At 37.8% G+C, this 20,186-nt stretch overlaps 1 protein-coding gene across 4 annotated transcripts in view; it reads left to right on the plus strand.

The window, feature by feature from the left end:
• The window catches only part of LOC129576298 (low-density lipoprotein receptor-related protein 6), a 34,936-nt gene that overhangs the window by 7,088 nt on the left and 7,662 nt on the right, over window positions 1-20,186 (plus strand). The window lies entirely within an intron of this gene.

Here is a 20,186-nt window from a genome sequence, read left to right on the forward strand (position 1 = left end):
ACACACACACACACACACACACACACACACACACACACACACACACACATACATACACTCAATATTGAATCTCATTTTCTCTTTCTATCGTTCATTCTGTAACCAACTATGGTCAACTAATTTGATGCTAGTTTTTCTGCCTTTTTTCTACGCATTTCACTTTTCTGTTGCTCTATCGACATTATTATCACCGTGCCTCGTTTTGATCATTGTTAAGTAATGATTTATTGTTGTTAGTGGCAAAGTCAGTGTGTAGACGCTGAAAAGAAATCAGTGTACCCATCGGGTGTATACAAGTGATTCCAAAACGGGAACGAACTAAACGAAGGAATTCATGGTAGAGAACAAAAGGAACAAAGTGTCCTGAAGAGGGAGAGAGAAAGAGAAAGAGAGCGAGAGAGAGAGAGAGAGAAAGAGAGAGAGACGAGTATGAAAGGACGAATAGAATGCTTACAGCAACTTATTCAGACTGTATTGTTGCACTGCAGTAAAAACGCATACAAAGCAAATCTACGAAGAAAATGAATTTGAAAAAAAAAAAACATCAACGATGAGAACCTAGCTGCGAACGCAACAAAGAACTCACACACTCCAGCTATGCACACGCTGCCTTAGATTTGAATGAACTCTATGAACAACACTGAAACATTCTTTTCATTTCCTTGTTCGATGTGTGTATGAGTCTGTTTTTTCTTCTTCTCCGTTTTATTACCCAACCCGTGTTTGATACAGTTGTTCAAGCGGAGATCGGAAAATCAATTTGGTTTTTTAGCGTGGGATTTCCTGTGTGCTTGTTGTTTCCCTTTTTCAACCGATAAATAAAATTGGAACGAAAATTGCGGACCAAAAAGATCAAGTGAAGTCTCTTAGTTCCGCCACCGAAAACATCACACACAACACACGCATTAAACGGAAAACCGAACATCGTTAACACCGAACGCGTTTCGGTGGTGATCGTAAAAATGTGATACGATGCATTCGAAAATTCACTTATGGGCACAAACTTATGGAAAAAAGCAATAAAAAAGAAGGAGCATAGAGAATGTTCAACGAAATTTTCGAAAAATGTAATCCCGAAGTCGTTACACGATGGACAAATATGTATGAGGGATATGAAAATCTCTTATGTTTTTAAAACGCGCACTTTTGAAATCGTTCGATCTATCCAACGAAAGAAAAAAGTAATAAAATATATGGAATGTCAGCTGCCATTTTGGGCCATCCGAAATTCAGTTGAAATACGGTTGGATCGTATTAAATAGGTAATCCAGTCGTTATATCGAATTGCAACGATAATACACACGTTGTTTTATCCAAATGCTGAGAAAAGCTCAGTTGATGGCAAATCAAAACCAGTGTCAAACTGTCAGAATTATTTACACCATCATGCATTTTTAAGCCCGATGGAAAAAATGTAATGTGTCGTTGTGATGAGTGTCGGCACGATGATACAGCAACATTGATTCGGTGATATCCGGCGTTTGATTGAGATCAAGTTGTTCTGTGTGCGATGCATCAACATTTTTTGATCGTTTGACATTTTCCTTCTTTATTGAATATTGGTTGAATGCCATGTGCGCATCAAATGAACAAGATAAGCGTGTGCGTCCAGTTTGGCTTGCGCATCGGCTCAGTGGGAGCGTTAGCAAAAGGCATCAGACTGCTTTTTTATTCGACTTTTTTTTTTGGCGAAGTTGATGTAATCGTTCGTGAATGGAAACGCAAAGATGCGCTCACAGAAGCATGAACATTCAGACAGCAGATAATATATCTGAAAAGAAGAAAAACAAGAATGAAGCAACGAAAAAAAACAACCGCCAACGACAAGTGCGATTCGATTAGGTGAGCAGCAATGATAAAGTGAGACGATGCGCTCTTCTCTCTATCTCTCTTTCTCCGTCGTTCTCGTTGATCACATTGTAAAACGGTGCGCAAACACGAAGATGTCATTTATTGAAAACGAAGACGAAGGAAAAAAAAAGTTCAAGTGATGCTAAGCGAGTCGATACACGTGAGAGTTACGGAAATTGGATGCACATTTCTCAGCAGATTCGAAAAGAAAATATTTTCGTTAAACGAAATTCGTGTTCAGGGTTGACAATGATTCGATTGTGCCGATAAATGTGTAGAGCAGCGAGCGCGCACACATAAATTGTGTACATGGTTTCTCTCTCTCTCTCTCTGGTTTCGGCATTTCAACAAGGAACAAATATATCACCAGCCAGGCATACACTCAATGTACATTGTACATTCACATACGACAACCGAAATCCTTATGACAATTTTCTTTTTCCTGTCTTGTACTCTGTTCGTATTTCTAGTCGTGTTCTATTGTTGCCTGCTCGGGAACACTTTTCCATCCTCTTTTCTCCTTTCATTAACTCAATGAGTCTTTTTTTTTTCGTTTGCCAATGCGATATTTGTGTGAAAGACACATGAAACTCAATGCCAATGAAGTACAATCGATCGTTGTTAGGTTCGTCCTTTGGAACTCAGCCTCGTTTCGTTCGTTTCATTCATTCCGTTGATAGCATCGAGACACTTTTGCTGTGTGTGTGTGTGTGTTTCACATCGTCTTCCAATTATGGTCTTCCTAAAAAAAATCGTTTCCTTTTTTTTATTTTCCAAACAATAACCAAATCTGTGCACAATAGGCATAGTGTTATAATGCGTGCGAAAATCATCCAATCAATTGCATCATAATGAAAATAGATGACACATGCGCATCAACACACACATACACATTGTACTTGTTGATTTGAACTTGATCAATTTGAAAAAAAAAAAAAAAAAAAAATCTCGATTCGTGGAATGTGTGGTTGAGTTTCTTTTGATAAACATCTTTCAAATTTGCATGCTTTTCTTGGAATCGGTTCCGAAATAATCTCGACGGTTTACAGCAATATCGTATCATCGTAATTCATCTTGCTTGAACAAGAGATCGAGAGAGAAGTCAAAGCAAACAACTTCGTATCCAAATTGTTGCATATTGTCTGAGCACAAGCAAGCGCGTGCATGAGGACACAAAAAGGTCGAAACGCTTAATTTTTCGATATTTCGCTTTGGGTTGGTGCTTTTTTTTTTTTTGGTTAATGATCGTCAGCGTGGATCGACGATTTTTATTAATGATCCCGTGATTCAGTTGACACTTTTAACCACATCGATATGTGGTGCATAAAGACCTCATAAATGAAAGAAGAAGACTTAGAAAGATGAGGGGATAGTAAGAGGGCATGTCCAAAAGCCGATCAACCAAATGGAATATTCACTTGGAGCCCATAATTGAGACCGAAATAATGACGATGAGTTTTTTTTTTCGTTTTCAGTTGGTTGGTTTGTTCAGTGAATTATTGCCTCTGCTTCAAAATAAACTTCTACATATTCTTCCGGCGCATGACCGAATAGACATTTGAAGAAAAGAAAAAAACCATGTTGCAGTCATTGCCCCGCCATGAAATACTACAATCGGTCGCATTTATACTCCATTCGAAGAAATGAGATTCTTGTCGCCATGTTCAAGATTATAACTCTATTTCTGCGGCACAATTCATCACAATCACGATGTTCTGGTCTGTTCTTTCCCTTTTCTATTGATAAATACGGGCGTAATGATACAAAAACGAGAAAAAAAATTATCCACATTCGTTAGTCACAAATCGCACATTTGTTATTTGACCAACACTCGCTATTTTTAATTAATTTGCTCATTATGTTAACACCATTGGTCAATTTGTCACGTCTCTTTTAACAGCCAAATGATGGCAGACATCCCAACTTTTAGCTAGTTTCGCGCTAAAAATTACCAACGACAAACTTTTTCAAGAGACGCATTAGCAAAGTGGTTTTATTTTTCCTTTGGTTCATATTCGATTTCTTCTTCTCTCGACCGAATGACAAGATAAAAAAATAACTAGTCGATTATGACGAATGATCGTGTTGCTTGATCGAATATGTGCCAGAGCTCATTTACTCAATGGTGCTCATTGATGTTAATGTTTTACATCCGATAAACGAAAACTAAGTGGAAGAACAAAAAAAGGTACAATATTTGGATACATTTGATTTGTTCAAACAACATTCATGCTAATTACAAAATCAAATAAATTTTATAGCCACTCCTCTAACTCGCACCTAACATCTATAAAAAAATACAATGTATTTTTCTGTAAAATCGTGTGCAGTGAAAAGTATTTCGAATCGAAATGATGAGTTTCAAGTTTGTTGATTTAAATAGCCTCTACTCGCTAAATTTCCATAAGCATCAATTGAAAAAAAAAAGAGACATGAGAAATGGGTTCGACAATGATGATGATCGGAACCGCTTTTACCCATATATGGGAAATGTTGTGATTGTGGGAATAATCCGATGCAGTTTTATAAGATGGGATTAACAATCATTTCTCATTGAATGCTCTTGTTTTGCATTTTTATAGCTGCGGCTTTTCGTTCTATTCGATTGGAAAAATATAACAATCGATCAACCAAGAGAGAAAGAGAGAGGGAGAGAGAAATGTTCAGTTCAATTGTTCATAAAATCCATCACAAACTAGCAAATACAAAACCGAACGGCATTTGTCTTCGAAATCCGTTCGGATTTAGGCGAGCGACACACAGAGAGAACGAGAGAGAGAGTTAACGAAGAAGAAGAAATGAATGAATAAAAAACAAAATAATGGTGTGTGTGTGTGTGTGTAGATGAAGAAATTTCAAATTTATGCATCGGCGTTGATTATGCGCGCGGCACTTTCTATTCATCTTGTTCTTTTCTCTTGAGCATATTTTTGTTGTTTTGGTTTTCGGTTCGGTTTAGTTGTTTCCTCTTTCGTTCGGTGAAATATTTTGTAGTTTAGATTTCATTATCTCAAACATTCCCGGCATTAAATTGTTTGTACCGTGTTCGCGCCACACGTAGATTTTAAGGTACTCATTTGTTTAATTTCGCTATTAAAATTTCTGAAAGAATACTAGAGAGTGCCGATCGATTCTTTTCTTTTATGAAGACAGTGCAATTTTTGTTGGAAATTGCAAAGAGCTCGAAAATTTGAACGACATAGTGAAAAGTAAAAAGAAACCGTGCGATATCACCTTCATTGTGCGGCGCATTATCGTCGCTTTCCGTTTGCATACAGCTTCTTCTTTTTAATGCCTTCAATCAATATAAAGGCCATTTTTAACACCATCGAATTGCTTTTTTTTATTCAAAATTGACATTTATTTCGTGTGGCCGGCCAGTTGTGTTTTCTTGCTTTTTCTTGCAACTCACATGCGCAAGATATTTTTAGCGTACCTCTTTGTGCGCTTTGATTTTTCTCTCTTACTCTTAAACAAAATCTCTATCTCTGACTTTCCGGCTCTCAATCGTTCTTACTCTCTTTTTCTCAGACTCGTTTTCAACTGCTTACAAATATAATTGATCCCATCATTTTTCTGACACACACACACACACACACACGCTAGATCGCATATCATTTTGCCGTTGCTCGCTGTCTCGCTGCTTATGCGCCGTGTTGCCATTAATAATGAATCATTATTGTCTATCGGAAACACATTCACAACGCCAACGATATGCACTTAAATTATTGAGGTGTGGATACAACGACTACACAAAAATGCACAAACCATTTCCAAGAACAATAAAAAAAAGCAGTCTCTTTACACCCCGTCGAAATGATACGAGAAAGATTACCGATCTGACCTGTTCAATGTCATCAATTGTACGCGTCGCATGAATTACAAGCCAAGTGATTTTTACGATTGACTCGTTTCATCGTTTTTATCCGCCCCAATCGATGGAACGAACCGAATTTTTGGTAATCCGGCATGCGATCGACGCATTTACAGGGAAAATTTATCACAGACCTTTAAAAAAAGAGGCTGATTCGATGTGCTACCATATGTGACAATCTGCGCCAAAAGCGAGATCTTGCACATTGAAATTATAAATTTAAAACTCTTTTCTGTGCACCAAGCAACAAGTTTGATGATCATTTCACGATATGCATGACACCAAAACAGTTACTATCTCATGACGTTCAGTTGACATTTCACAATAAACCATAATAGCAAAGAAAAATGGGAATTTTCGGTTTAGTATTCATATATTCAAACTCTATTTATAAGCATTTGGCGCCATCGATTGCAAAAACACAACAATCGCCCATTGATTTTTTATTCCATGAGAATGTCTAAGTTTTAGCTTTTGACATGAATTAATAAAATGATTACCAAGAACCGGTCTCAAAATTTAACTATCGAATTTGATTGTCGTGTCTCAACGACTGTGGCACTTCGAAGAAGCAGGCAACAAATTCATTCTTCAAAGTTTGTACATGTCACATCTCTCTTGTTCTTCGATGGTATCGTCTTCGATGCAGCTGTCGCATAAGAATATTGCCTGTATTTATTACGTTAAAGGAGAGTGTTCAATTAAAAGTCCCAAAGCGTTGAAATAAATAAGCCTACGATTTCGATTAAAATGAACACATAAACATTATAAAATGGTCATAAAAACGAATTGCAATAAAAATGGGATGAAAGGCAGCAGCAGGCGACGTCGCAGCAGCAGCAAATGAGTGTTCATAAATAGAAAGGAAGACAGACAGACTGAAAACGCGTCAGAATCGATAAAAATGAAGCGAAAAAAAGAGCAGCAGTAAATATATTTGACGGAAATGTACAGTTTTTGATGTGATCTCTCTCACCAACCAACATGGCATTGAGATAAGCTTTTGGAATGTTTTTGAGGTGCACATTTCATTACCGTCGCGCGATCGGTGTGCTGTTTGGAAATTTATGCAATTTCCAGTCGGTTGGTTAATTGAGATAAATTAACAATCCATATCAATTCTTGTTTATTCTTTTTGTACCTTCGCTGGAATTGGGCCGCTGTTCGATCAGTTGGCTTCTTTTTTTTTCTCTTCGTCGTCGATCCAATGTAGAGGGGGAAAAAATCCCGTGGTCAAGCAATTTCGATTGGCAAACGTTGGTCGATGTCACGGAAATCATATGGTCAATTCTACGGACCTGTAACGTTACCAGTGGACTGTATATGTTTAAATCTCCGCTATTATGAAAGATATCAAAAAACTGTCGAAGTATAAAATGTAGCTGAACATGAGTACGATCATTCGCAAATAATAAACTCGTGAGTTTTTTTTTATTTGTTTGAAGATATGGGCAAATTAGTTGAGTGGTTCAAAATTCGTACGTTTTCATACATTTTTTTGTCATCTCTCAACTTGAACGCTCATATTTCTACATAAATCCAAAAAATTCACTATTTTTCTATTTGCGAATAATAAAACACATCTAGAGCTACTTTTTATGCTTTGATAGTTTTTTGATATTTTCTATGCTAGTGGAGTTATGAGCAAATGCAGTGCACTGGTAACGTTACTTGTACGCCGTAGAATTGACCATATTCGTGTTTTTGTTTTCGTAGCTCATGCATTGAAACGTGCATGTGAATTTATGTAGAAGCGGCACAAATTGAGCTCTGGTTTGTCAGACCTCCATCATTAAATTTAAAGCAGGACTTTATTTATTTGTTTTTCGCATGCATTTCAGACATTTTGAGTGGGACAACAAGGCCCAAATGTACAAGAACATTTCAGTAAACAACAAACTAATGTGACATTAGCTCACACAGCCTCGTCCATTATAAGTGGCATGCATAACAACGACGATTATAAATTACATACGTTATGTTTCTTTCCTCGTCATTTTATTTCTCCGTGTTTTTCGTTCACTTTTTTTTCTCGTTATTTTTGTGTAAAACAATGCGAGAGAAATAAAATCAAGTGAGTTTGAACAACACGGAAAGCATAAATTGCTGTTGAACAAACAACACTCTCTTACCTACATTCATGTACACATATGATACGCATTTTATGAAGAAGTGCGTCAGATAATGAGCGCATGCAAACACCGAACACAGCAAATAAAACACTATTAAAACAAGATATGAATGTGGCCAAGAGGACGCGTGATGCGAGTGAAGCATAAATATTCGAAAACGAGCGAGAAAAAGACCACTTGAACACGATTTGTTCATACTGAAGTGGCACCGGTCATTGCGTTTTGTGAGCCTCTCGCGAAAAACAAAGACAATGATGTGGGGGAAAAACAAAGACAATGATCGCCCAGAAGCACGCTCAAATTACCTCAAATGAAAAGACCGAAAGTGAAAGAACAACGCAGCCATTCTCTATTAACATACAAATCGTTTGCTTGTTAGTCACCGATTCGGTGTCTGTGTGTGTCACCTTTCAATTACTGGTATGTGTTACTATTTCGGCGGTCTATTTTCTTTTATGATCTGCTTGTTGGGTGTCAGTGTCGACATATGATGCGATTAGCTAAAACAAGTACATTCAGTGTCTAAATTTTTATGGTATTTTCGGAGGTACTCGCTTAAAATTACACTGTACAAAAATACACACCGAAACACGTTGTTTCTTCATTTGACAACGTACGCACGCAATCACATTCTGGGTTGAACAACAAAAGAATGAAACACGGTGCGACAACGTCAACGATGGCGGCGGCGGTGGCCAACAAATCAAATGCAGACAAGAATCAGACATGAGATAAAAGGAACAAGATCGCTTCAACAATATGTGATGTGATGGATTTAGATTTATGAACGTTTTTGCGGCACCAAAATGCTCATTTCTGGTCGTTTAAAGTTTCGAAAACCGAAAAAAAAAAAACAGCGCTCACACACGGAAAAAAATCGGCAACGCCGAAAGCGATAGATAGAAACAGATTTAAATTAATTTATGGTTATTTGAAACCATCAACACATTTATGGTTGCTGTATAATTTTCTAATCGATTATTTAAATTCCAATCTTGGTTCTCGATCTCTTCGGTTTTTTTTTTGCTGTCTCTCTGCGCTATGCTATTCCCAGTGATTGTGTATTTGATGTGGTTCTGTTCTCTTTTTTTTTTTCTCGTTTCATCTCTTTAAATGATGGAAATATCGCATTTTAAAGACAAACACGCCGAAACACACATCAAACGCCCTGAAATGAGCAAAGCAAGCAAGCAAAGCGTGCGCTCGCGTCGCGATACAAGGCAACAGCTCATCTATCTCTTGCGATCGACTAGAAAAACACGTCTATGTGCGCATGCAGGTGGAATTTGCTTCAAATATGCTCGCAATCCAAGCGATACACATGTCAATTTGTTTGTTTTGATAATGTAATTTATGCACGAGTTTCGAGAAAACCAAAAAAGAAACACCTATCCTCTCTCTCTCTCGCATGTTCACAACCGCAACCAGCCCGAAAACGAACAGGAAAACAGCACACAAAATGCTCAGAGAGCAGAAAAAGAAGAAAGGGAAACAGCAGCAACAACAACAACAATAACAGCGCGTTTGACATGAGAGAAAACAAAACAGCAAACACCTACTTAACCATATGACATGATGATAGCTCTACTTGAGCATAATTATATATTCATCACCATTTCTGTAGATTTCTCATCGGTTTTAATTAATGTTCTTATTAATTAACGTTGATTTAATGGTGTATTCGCTTTTTGGCATTTTGTTTTTGCCCATTTACATTTAATGTGCGCGACAAAATGCCATTTCTTTTGTTTTTTTTTTTTTTTTGAAAAGAAAAAAATGTAATTAGAATTTTATGCTCAGGATAATTTGAATAAAATAATAAACATTGGACCTGCAGCGAAATTAAAATCCAGTTGAAAATATCAATTTGTTTCAAATTTATTTCCCTTGTAATATAAATATAAATTTCTTTCATTCGCTTTGAACGATTCGGTGGTTTGGCGCGCGCACATACACACGATAAAGTGAGAAAAAGTATGTTTGAGAGCGACCAGAAAAGAGAATCGAAGTGCAAAAAGTTAAAGTAGCAGAAAGATGAAGCGATAATCCACGTCGCAGAGGTGAATGCTTGAAATTGCCAGTTTTGCCACGAATGAAAGAAAGGAAAAAATGTTATTAAAGTCACAAAGACTTAGTTGTGCCATTGAAACCGGTAGAAAACCATTCCGTCGTCGCCACTTTTTTTTTCTTCATTCGTTTTGTTCTTCTTTTTTTTTTCTTACTGCCAACAGTATCATACTCTTTTGTTTCTCTCTATTTCTTCAGTGAAAATAAGAGAAGCGAGCAATGCGCAAAATACACGCACAATCGGCCAACGTGTGTGTGCTCGCAAAGAAAGAGAATGAAAAAGACAGGGAGAAGCATAACAAAAAAAGAAATATGCGTTATGATATTGTGTTAACGACGTAAGTATTTATGGTGTTTAAACTGTTGCTCCACACCTCCTTTGGCCTAACAAGCCAAAGTAAGCGCAAAACGCACTTCATCATATCCATTTTCAGTGGGCATTTTCCTTACCAATGAATGAACATTCATAAAACTCACTCATTCACCATTTCCAGGAGATTCTTTTTTTGCTGCTACTGCTGCTCTTTGCATGCATGCACAAAGACAACGTTGAAAATGTAAGAGCGCTCGAGATATCGAGCAGCCAAACGAAAAGTGCATAGCAAACACTCGAATGAGCGATTCAGAAGAAATGCACTTTGACTATGCCATACATCTTACTGCCCAAGTGGCTATCGTTTTCCAATTGAATTATGCTTGAATTAATTTCATCGCCTTTTCGGGCATTTTTGTTTCTTCTGTTGAGTAAAGAGTTATTCAAGCAGTGTTGTTTGATATCAGGAAAAGTGTTTTATGTTGTCTTCAACCTCTATGCGGATTGGGTAAGCTCATTTGATTCACCTGAATTCAAAAGCAAGCAACATTTATTCTAAACTAAACGAGGATGGTTTCAATTTATACATGGAAATTTTCAATCAAAGAAAGGCTCTGCCGCAGGCTAATTCACCTTAAATTGCACATATGAAAGTAATCAAGTGTGACAGAACAAATAAGAAAAAAAAAAGCCAGCCGAGCTGCCGATCATTCACGCCACTTGGATAAAATGTGATGCATCTGCATGAGCCGCTTCTGGATTAGACACGGATTATGAAACAATAGCCAAAGAATGCATTTCAAGTGGAATGAAATCAGACAACGGTTTTCGAAATGAACGTTGATTGTATGAACGTAATGTGATCCATTCAAATGAATCCCGATTCAATGAACTCAAAATACACACACGTCTATTTACCGCAAAACATTCTACATTTGAGTTGTGTATGCATAGAACAAGAATACCAGAAAAAAAAGTATAAAAATAAACTATGTCTAAATGAGCCGCTTCATTTGAATATGGAATTAGAAAATGGCAAACGGTTACGGCTATCTGTACTTTTGAAGAGGTTCCATTTTAGAACCACCGCTTTGATTCAATTGGCCTGTCGGTTTTCTTTAAATGATTTAAGTTTGACTTCAAAAGCTTAATGATTTAAGTCTAAATTTCTTTAGATCAAAGAAAGATTTTCCACGCATTAAAAAAAACACTTTTGAGTCAACTCGACGTCATTTAATATGAACTTCATTGCAATTTATTGCCATCGAAATTCATCACGCTACAAATCTACAGCATAATTTAGTTTGTCGACGGCGGCAAAAATTATTGCATTTCAACGGCACAAAAGAGGAGCGAAGAAAACACACAAAGAAAAATAGTCGGAAAGAAATGCGCAACAACAACAGCAACAGTTGCAGCAGTAGTAGCATAAAAAATGGACAGAATGAAACACATCAAGCGTACGACGACAAGATTGAAATGCTGTGAATTTTCAATGCGTGAACGCAATAATAAATCGGTGAATCGGCGCACATTCCGACGGCTAGCATAAACATGGCCTGAATATCAATCGAACGAAAACAGGACCATTTCTAAGAAATAATCGAGCTAACTCTTAGTCGATCATAAACGTCACACAAGTTAATTTAATACACATCAAATGAGAGGAAAAAAAAAAGCGGAAAAAATGAGGCAAACACCAGAGTCAGTCTGTTGTTTGCGGATGCATGTGCATATGTGTGTAATACAAGAAGTGGCAACAACAGCGGAAATGATCGAAGCGCAGAGAAACAGAGAAAATAAACGCTGTCTAAATATATGACTTGGTTGCGTGAAATTTTCTGCTATGTCAGTTGGTTTGGTGTTCATTTTTGCCTGTAAGTATTGAACTGATTGGACATTTGGAACTCGCGAATAATCAACGGCCTGCTGAAAATCGACCAGAATATACTTGGCCAATCGAGAGAAATGTTCACGTTGAATTGTACATGCATATTGCACAGGCTAGACGTCAGTAGCTTCATTGAGGTTTTTTTCACGTTCCGTACTGAGCTGCAGCTATAGACGGAACAAAGCAACGAAAATTGGCTGTTGTAACAAACAAACGCTAATTTCGACGCAGCACACTCTCATTTGCTTATAAGTTGTGTGAGTGAGTGTGTACGGGTGCGCGATAAATTGCGGCTTAGAGTCAGCTTTCGAAATAAGAACTCGGCTGGCGTCAACTATGACATCACCGAACAAATATCCATACAATTTTCAATATAATGCGAACGAAAAATTAGCAGTCTAAAGCAAACAAATTACATTCAAGTCTCGGATTTTGCTGTACCCCCCCCCCCCCTCTCATTACAATTTTGGATTGCATGAACAACAACCGAAGAAGAAGAAGAACGAATTGCTAGCATTCGCCTAAGGTGTGTTTTGTCTCGATCGATGGAGACATCAATGTTTGTGACGGTTTTTGCTAATGCAATTCACCCATCGTCATGTTCATTTCGAGCAATTCACCAAATTTAAAAGTATAATAAATCGCTGGCAATCACATTTGTCGCGCCATTTGTCGAGCATTCGCGCCATTCGTCCATCAACAAATTGTTGAGCCATTAACTGCATCGTGCATCCGCTAACAATGACAAATTCCTCCAAATGAAACTTCACTCACTGACACCGACCGCGCTTCCGAACGTATGATTCATTGCATTTAGATGACTTATGGCTGCGCCCATTTTGGTTTTCTCTTCGATCAGCTCTTGTGCCGAGCGGCGAACAAACGCATGCACTCGGCTTTGTTCACGGCTCCAAACCATAAATATTGCTACCATTATATAACGCTACGTGATGACTAAATAGCGATACAAAGAATGCACAGCACATCCGAGAAACTCTTTTCATTTTCTTTCAATGCTGCTTGTTTTTAGCACTTGTGCAGTGTGCGCGCCGCTGTTTATAGTTCATAAGCACCAAAGTGGTCGGAAATGAAAAATGCATTTGCAGCCCAACAACGATACACCAACTATATATATATGTTATGAATTCTCTTTATAACTCATTCAATTAATTTATGTGGTTTTATTTTATATTGATCAACAGACTTGAAATAATGACAACATAGATAGAAGTATAGTGTTTTTCATTTCCATTTTCTCATCAAGTTGAAATAAGTGAAATCATGAACAAATGCGTCGAATCTGTTGAAAAGTCAAACAGAACTTGAATGCTACTTTGATTCAAATTCCAATTCTGTTAGAGAACAAAATAAATAACAAAAAATTATCTATTCAACTGCTCCGTGCTGAAGTTGTTAAATTGTTGGCATTTTTAAAATGCAATTGGCACGAGTTCTCCCAGCAAAAAATCACACCTTAACAAATACTTCGTAACGGTTGTGTACCGATTTGTTTCGTGCTAGTGTCGGGAATTTAATATTTAAATGCTATCCATTTGCCCTCAAATCGCCTCGGAAAAAGTCCATTTGCCATCCATAGGCTAACACACACACACACACACACACACACACTACATAATTGTTGGACACGTTTCAATTACACTAAGAAACAAGTTAGCCACAGCTTCGGCCAAGGCTGAACAATGAGAAGGATTTTGAATTAAAAAGCATAATTTCTTGAATCTATTCAATGTAACAAGAAGAATGTGAAAAAAGCGCATTGGCCGAAAAATCAACGAGTAAAATGCAAAGTTATCACGAATCCACCCATCTTTTTAGCATCATCTTGTTAGCGTTGGCTCATTTCATCGTTTTTCTTTTATTTCATCGTGGTGTGTGCACTCTCTCGTTCTCCCTCCCGGTTGATGTATTTTTGCCCAGAAGACTTCCAATTAAACTGTTAACAATGAGTAATTTTTATGCTCGTAACATTTTGTACAAAGATATAATTACTCGATTTCTGCTTCGGAGATGGTGAGATGGCAAACAAGGAGACAACATAACAATGATCCAAAGTGCACTCGATGCGAAACAATGCTGATGTTAGTGCGACGAGAACGAGCGAGCGCCCGCGCGATGAGAGAAAGAAAAAAAACCCACCACATACAAATTATATACGCAAAATGCAATCTTTGTACTCTCTGCGTTGCATAATAGCCAATGTGACCACCATCCAGACATCTGCTTTGGCCATGGCTGGCACGCGAAACCAAATTGAGCGTACGTGTTTGTGTGTTTGGTAAGAACGCGCCAATGCTCAAGAATACAACCAAACGTGAATATGATCGAAGAGACGTTGATTTGATCGATCTGTTTTGAGAGCGCATTTCATTCCTTTTTCGTTGATTGCTTGGCCGATTCGCTTCACGTTGGAATTCGAGGTTTCTGTTTTCGGTTCGATGCCGTTTTGGTCATTCGCTTCTCCCTTTTTTTCATACATGCAATGTACACCATTTTTTTTCTCGGCTCTTTCGTTGCCGTGTTTGCATCCATTGGTATGCATTTGAATGCAGTTGATTTTTTTTTTGTTGCTCATCTGATGTGTTTTCGGATGATGTTTTTCTCTGCTCAAACTTAAATACAATTATTTGCATTTGTCATGCAACGATCGCACTCGTTCATTTCAATATTTTATTTGATTTTTCTGCTGCTGATGAATGCTCTGATTTGTGGTGTATTCAAAACCGCAACAACTCACGGCACACAATTTTACGCAACATTGCCCCTGCGATGAGGTTCCACATCAATATTTTGTTTGATAATTTTGCTCGTGTTAACGACAGCAACGATCGCATTTCATTTGTCATGTGATTCGTTCAAATGAAGTGAAATTGAAATTAATTTGTGGCCTTTTTGCACAAAAGTTTTAACGATACCGAATCGACCATTTCGAACCAGTTTTACCAAGAGAATCAAGAGAGACTTCTTTTCAACATCATTTTTCCTCATTCAGTTTTCGACTTTTCGATGAAAACTGCAAATTATCGTATAAATTTCATCGAATCCGAATGGAATAAGTTTGCGTGTGTGGTCGCACCAACATATAAATTCACGAAATTTAGCCGTTGGACGCATCGAAATCGACCTAAAAAACAGCCAAAAATTTATTAGCTAACGAAAATGTTGAAATGCGCGCAGCTGCATGAATTTTGATTTGCTTGCTTTGTGTGTATTTGTTGTTCTCGCTCTTCTGTCAAGTGTGTACTACAGAAAGTACACAACAGCTCCAAAATACAATGAATTGATTGTGGAAAAAGGCGATTTTTGTGTTTGGTTGTGTTCAAATGGCGTTTCCTGCGTCAATATTGACTCACACTACATATGATGAGAATGCTAAATAAGCGAGGCGAGGCAACTGGTGCCAAAACAGCGCGAATTAAAAGAAGAACGAATAAATCGTTGGGATTTTTTTTTTTTGGTTTGCATCGAGTACAGAATTATTTTGCCAATTTGCAAATGAGAGAAGAGCACAATTTCACCCATTGTTCACTAAATAAGATCGTCCTCTTGTGACTACAAACAACTTAATTAACTTGAACATGAGTCGTGAAGTAATTTTCCAACATCCACCATGTGGCAACTCGACCGAACTTGCGTTGAATCGTCACTACAAAAGTGCTCTGTCTTCGGCTCAAGAATATTTTATGCAATAAAATAGTTTTGTGCGTATATAAACGATGCAAGGCAAGAAAAAGCTCATTGACGGAAGAAAGAGCGAAACATAAAATGCAAGGATTGAGAAGACAAGACAGGCGAATGAGGAATAACACACAATTGCTCATAATTGCTATTATTTCGAGTTATCACATTGTTGACAATTCACGTAATTACACACTGTCGTACAACTCTTTTCGAGTTGTTCATGCATTTACATTGAACGTTGTGTTATTCCGTTGTGTTGTTGCTGTTCGGACCGAGATAATGCTTAGCAAATATTGTTAACATTGACATGGCTCGGGGCAATGCGATTTTTTCATTAAATCGATCACCCCAACCGAGCCGAGCGCATATCCATCGGAGTTGCGAATTATAATTTACATATAAATCCGAAAATTGCACTTTTGGTGAACATTCCTACTATTGGCTTGATTTTGGAAATTTTTCAACATTGAAATGCATACTTTCGAATGATCTTGATTGCACGATGCGGTAATATTTCAATTTTGATTTTGTTGAAGAAATTTTCTAACTGAAAAAAAATACGTTCAACTAACTATGGGATTGCACATGGTTCTTTGTGTGCCCTAACCAGTGGTGTAATTAGAATAAATGTTTTTAACATTTTATTAAATAAAAGTGAACCGTCTGTTTTTTTCAAATCCATTTAAAATGCATTTCTCGGCCAGTTTTTCCTGTTTGAATACATTTCGTTTGAAGAATAATAAATTTTGGATCTTTTTTGTGTAGTGACCAACCGGATAGCAGTTTTTATATGGTTGGGGTTGCAATTTGCAAAAAAAAATAGCTTCTGTTCGGTCTGAGAAGAAGAAAAAATCGTGTATGTTTGTTGGCTGCAGTTATACAACGACGTCGTCGTCGACGAAAATGATCCAGGCGTCCCGCGCAAATAATTACATGTATTCCTGTGTGGAGCGTATGCATCCACAAGCCATAAAACGGTTGCTGGCGAATGAGACAGAGCAAATGGCAAGCGATGACGACGATCTCGTGGTAGAAAAACAATATATGCTAATATGAAATTTCCATATTCCATTATATGTAAATTGGAGTAACTGGCTAAGAATAAGAGGAAACAAAAAAATTCTGCAAACCGCGCGCCATGCAACACAAACACACACACACACGAAGAGCACGAGAGAGAATACAAGCACATGTGAACAATTGCATATATGCAGCTACACACGAAAAAAAAAAACAAACCAAACCGACACGAAAATAAAAACAATCATAACAATACGTTGTTGGCAATGCATGATGAAAACAGAAAAATAAGAAGACAGTGCAGCCAAGAACAACAACAACAAAAACAAGGGAAAAGTATATTTCTTTTCCGCTCGAAATTGGTCGGAGTACACAGAATTGTAGTGTACAGTGCGCGCATACAAAAACATTGAAGAGGAAATAAGAGCATGATCGATAAAACGACTCGAATCGTTTGTATGATATGCACTTAAAATTTATGTTATTTATATCCATTGGTGTGGCCCATACTTGGGCCTAACAAGGTAATCAAAATATCGTGAACACTCACGCAACAATGTAAAATGAAACGTTTAGAACAGAAAACAGCAGAACAGCGATGTGAAAAGGACAGACAACGAAAGAGCAACAGAGAGCGAGAGATAGGGAGAAAAAGAGTGAGCGCATCTCATTTTGGGTCGAAATGTTGTGCAGAGAGTTCATTGCTTGGTTCGTGAGTGAGAGAAGCAACACACACACACACACACACACACACAGGGCTTCAAGAATTATTGTTTAAATTGGATCGTGTTGTTGTTTAGATCATTTATCCTTCTTTCCATTCCGTGGCCAAAACAATCGCGGTGCCTCGAACTCAAGCATACAACACCACTCATGAATGGCATATTATTTTGAAAAAGATAACAATGAAAACGTACGAGAGAGTGAGATCGAAGACGACTATGACGACGATGACGACGAGAAATGGCCACAGAAATACAATCGTAATCATAAAGTCATAGAGCTAGAGGCGAACGCTTGAATTATAAATCTGATATCGAAGAACACGTTTCAAAAGCCAAAACGAAGTAACAACAACAATACCAAAATGCATTTCTTATTTCGGTCGTGGCAGCTATTGATGTTCTGTTTTTCTTTTCTATTCAGCCCATTCTTGTTTGGTTCTACTATTCGTTATTTGGTGAAATTCTTTATGCTGATATTTAAGGAATTTCTCTCACTCGTTTGCTCGGTCGCTCGCTCTCTTCTTTGGTTCACATCGCCAACATTCATATTCCTCCTTTAAAGCCTTTTCGCCTTATAACGAGTCTCAAGAATTCACGATTACGTGCATTGACGTGAGAGATTTTCGAGTTATTGTTCTTGTTGCTGTTGGCAGTGGTCAAAGAATGCGGTGCGATGAATAGCTCATCGTTTTAAATGACCCACGAGAGAAAGAGTTGAAGAACACAAATGTTGGATGCTTAATGAGCATACCATTCAAAATGTGGGCATGGTAAGCATAATCATAACAAGTTGACAAATGTTAATTGCGTCCGATTTTTCACTCAACGACCAGATTTTCATACCGATTGCCATATCAGAGATGCACATACGGGAGAATCATCGGACGAGTGATATCAACTTTCATGCACTTGACCAATGCAATGAAATATTCAAATGGCATTTGCCTGAGGTGGATTCGAGCTTCCCATAAATACAAACTCGACACAGTCCATGCAATTAAATGACGAAACGATCATCGTCATGGCACAAAAGAATGAATAATAATAAGAGGTCTTACGAACCAAACTGAACAGAAAAAAAGTGAATAAATCATCAGCTAAAACGTATTCGCAAGCCCAAGAATGAAAACGAAGCAATCACATCTATACGGTACACATGAAGTGTGTGTGTGTGTGTGTTTGCGATTTGCATGTGATTTTCATTTATATATACAATCCGGTGATACGAGAAGACGAATCGCGCCCAATCACAAACATATAATGGCAACTCATTGCACAATTTACATTTTGAGCGCGCATCAACAAATACGGATGCATAATAAATTGTAGACAAACTTCAACAAGCAACGGAAACATATTGATGAGAAAAGAAGACACGAAAAAAAACTGAGAATCCATCTCTCGTTCGGTTGAAGCTGATGTGAAGAAGACACTCGATGGATCGAGCGTTGGAGTGGAACAATGTATATGATGATGAGGCACAGTGTAATGATACGATGAAGCATATTTAATACCGAAATCGTTTCAAGCAGCCATTTGAGGGAAAATCAAATAATCAGTGTGTGGTTTTGCTTTCTCTCTGCTCTTCTGTCTCTATCTGCATCCCAAATAGTTCTCTGGGCAAATGAGTTACGCGCTTGCAAGTGATTGCTCTCGCATCTACGTCGCATCTTTTTATGCGCTCAAGCATCTGCACTTGGTTACGGCATCGGACGAGCAAACACACACATACACATACACACATCGGGAAGAGAGATAGAGAATGAGAGCCGCACATCATATCCCGGCCACACATATTATATCTTTGCCATAATGAGGTGTTAAAATTTTTAAGTAGAGATGAATATGAGACGTACACACGAGGCAAACAATAAACAAGGTTTTGCGAGAACGAAAAGCATCTGGATAATGTATTTATGCCTGGGTAGACATTTTTTTTCCCTTCTCCTCACTCACTCCAATGTTTACCTTTTTACTTTGCACGTACCGTACATCGCATTTCGTTGCTTCTTCGACGACGACGTCGTCGTCATCTTATGCACTTGCAAATACACGAACGAGCGGATGAATGTGCGCGCGGGAGAGCACACGCGCAAGCACTCACACTGCCTGTTGGTTGCATTTAATACCAAAGCAATTACAACAGAACCACGAAAAATGAAGGAAAAAAAGAACGGCAAGTGTACAAGAAATGCCAAAAAGAACATAAATATCTCTCGATATGAGATCCTCGGCCAATACTACGTATTACGAGAAGAACGAACAGAGTGCGAACAAAACATATATACACAGATCAAATGATGAAATCACACAGTGTTTCTCTGGTTGGGTTGTCTTGTAAAATTTTGTAATTTTTCATTTGGTCAAGAATTTTGACGCATAAGATTCGAAATGCGCTCTGCAGCATCGAATCCATTGTTGTTGGCTTCTCGCGTTCACATTTAACTCAAACAAAAATCACCTTCCTCGTTCTTCCTCACTTCATCATGGTTCTTTGCTATCGGTTGGTTCTTCAATCTATTGACTGATGCATGTTATTTTTGTTCACGTTGTAGTTTTTTCGGTTCTCTCTCTCTCTCTCTCTCTCTCTCTCTCTCTCTCTCTCTCTCTCTCT

The sequence above is a fragment of the Sitodiplosis mosellana genome, unplaced genomic scaffold (assembly GCF_009176505.1).
Source record: "Sitodiplosis mosellana isolate CC-2019 unplaced genomic scaffold, AAFC_SMos_1.0 Smas_scaffold_6181, whole genome shotgun sequence".
NCBI classification, from domain to species: Eukaryota; Metazoa; Arthropoda; class Insecta; order Diptera; family Cecidomyiidae; genus Sitodiplosis; species Sitodiplosis mosellana.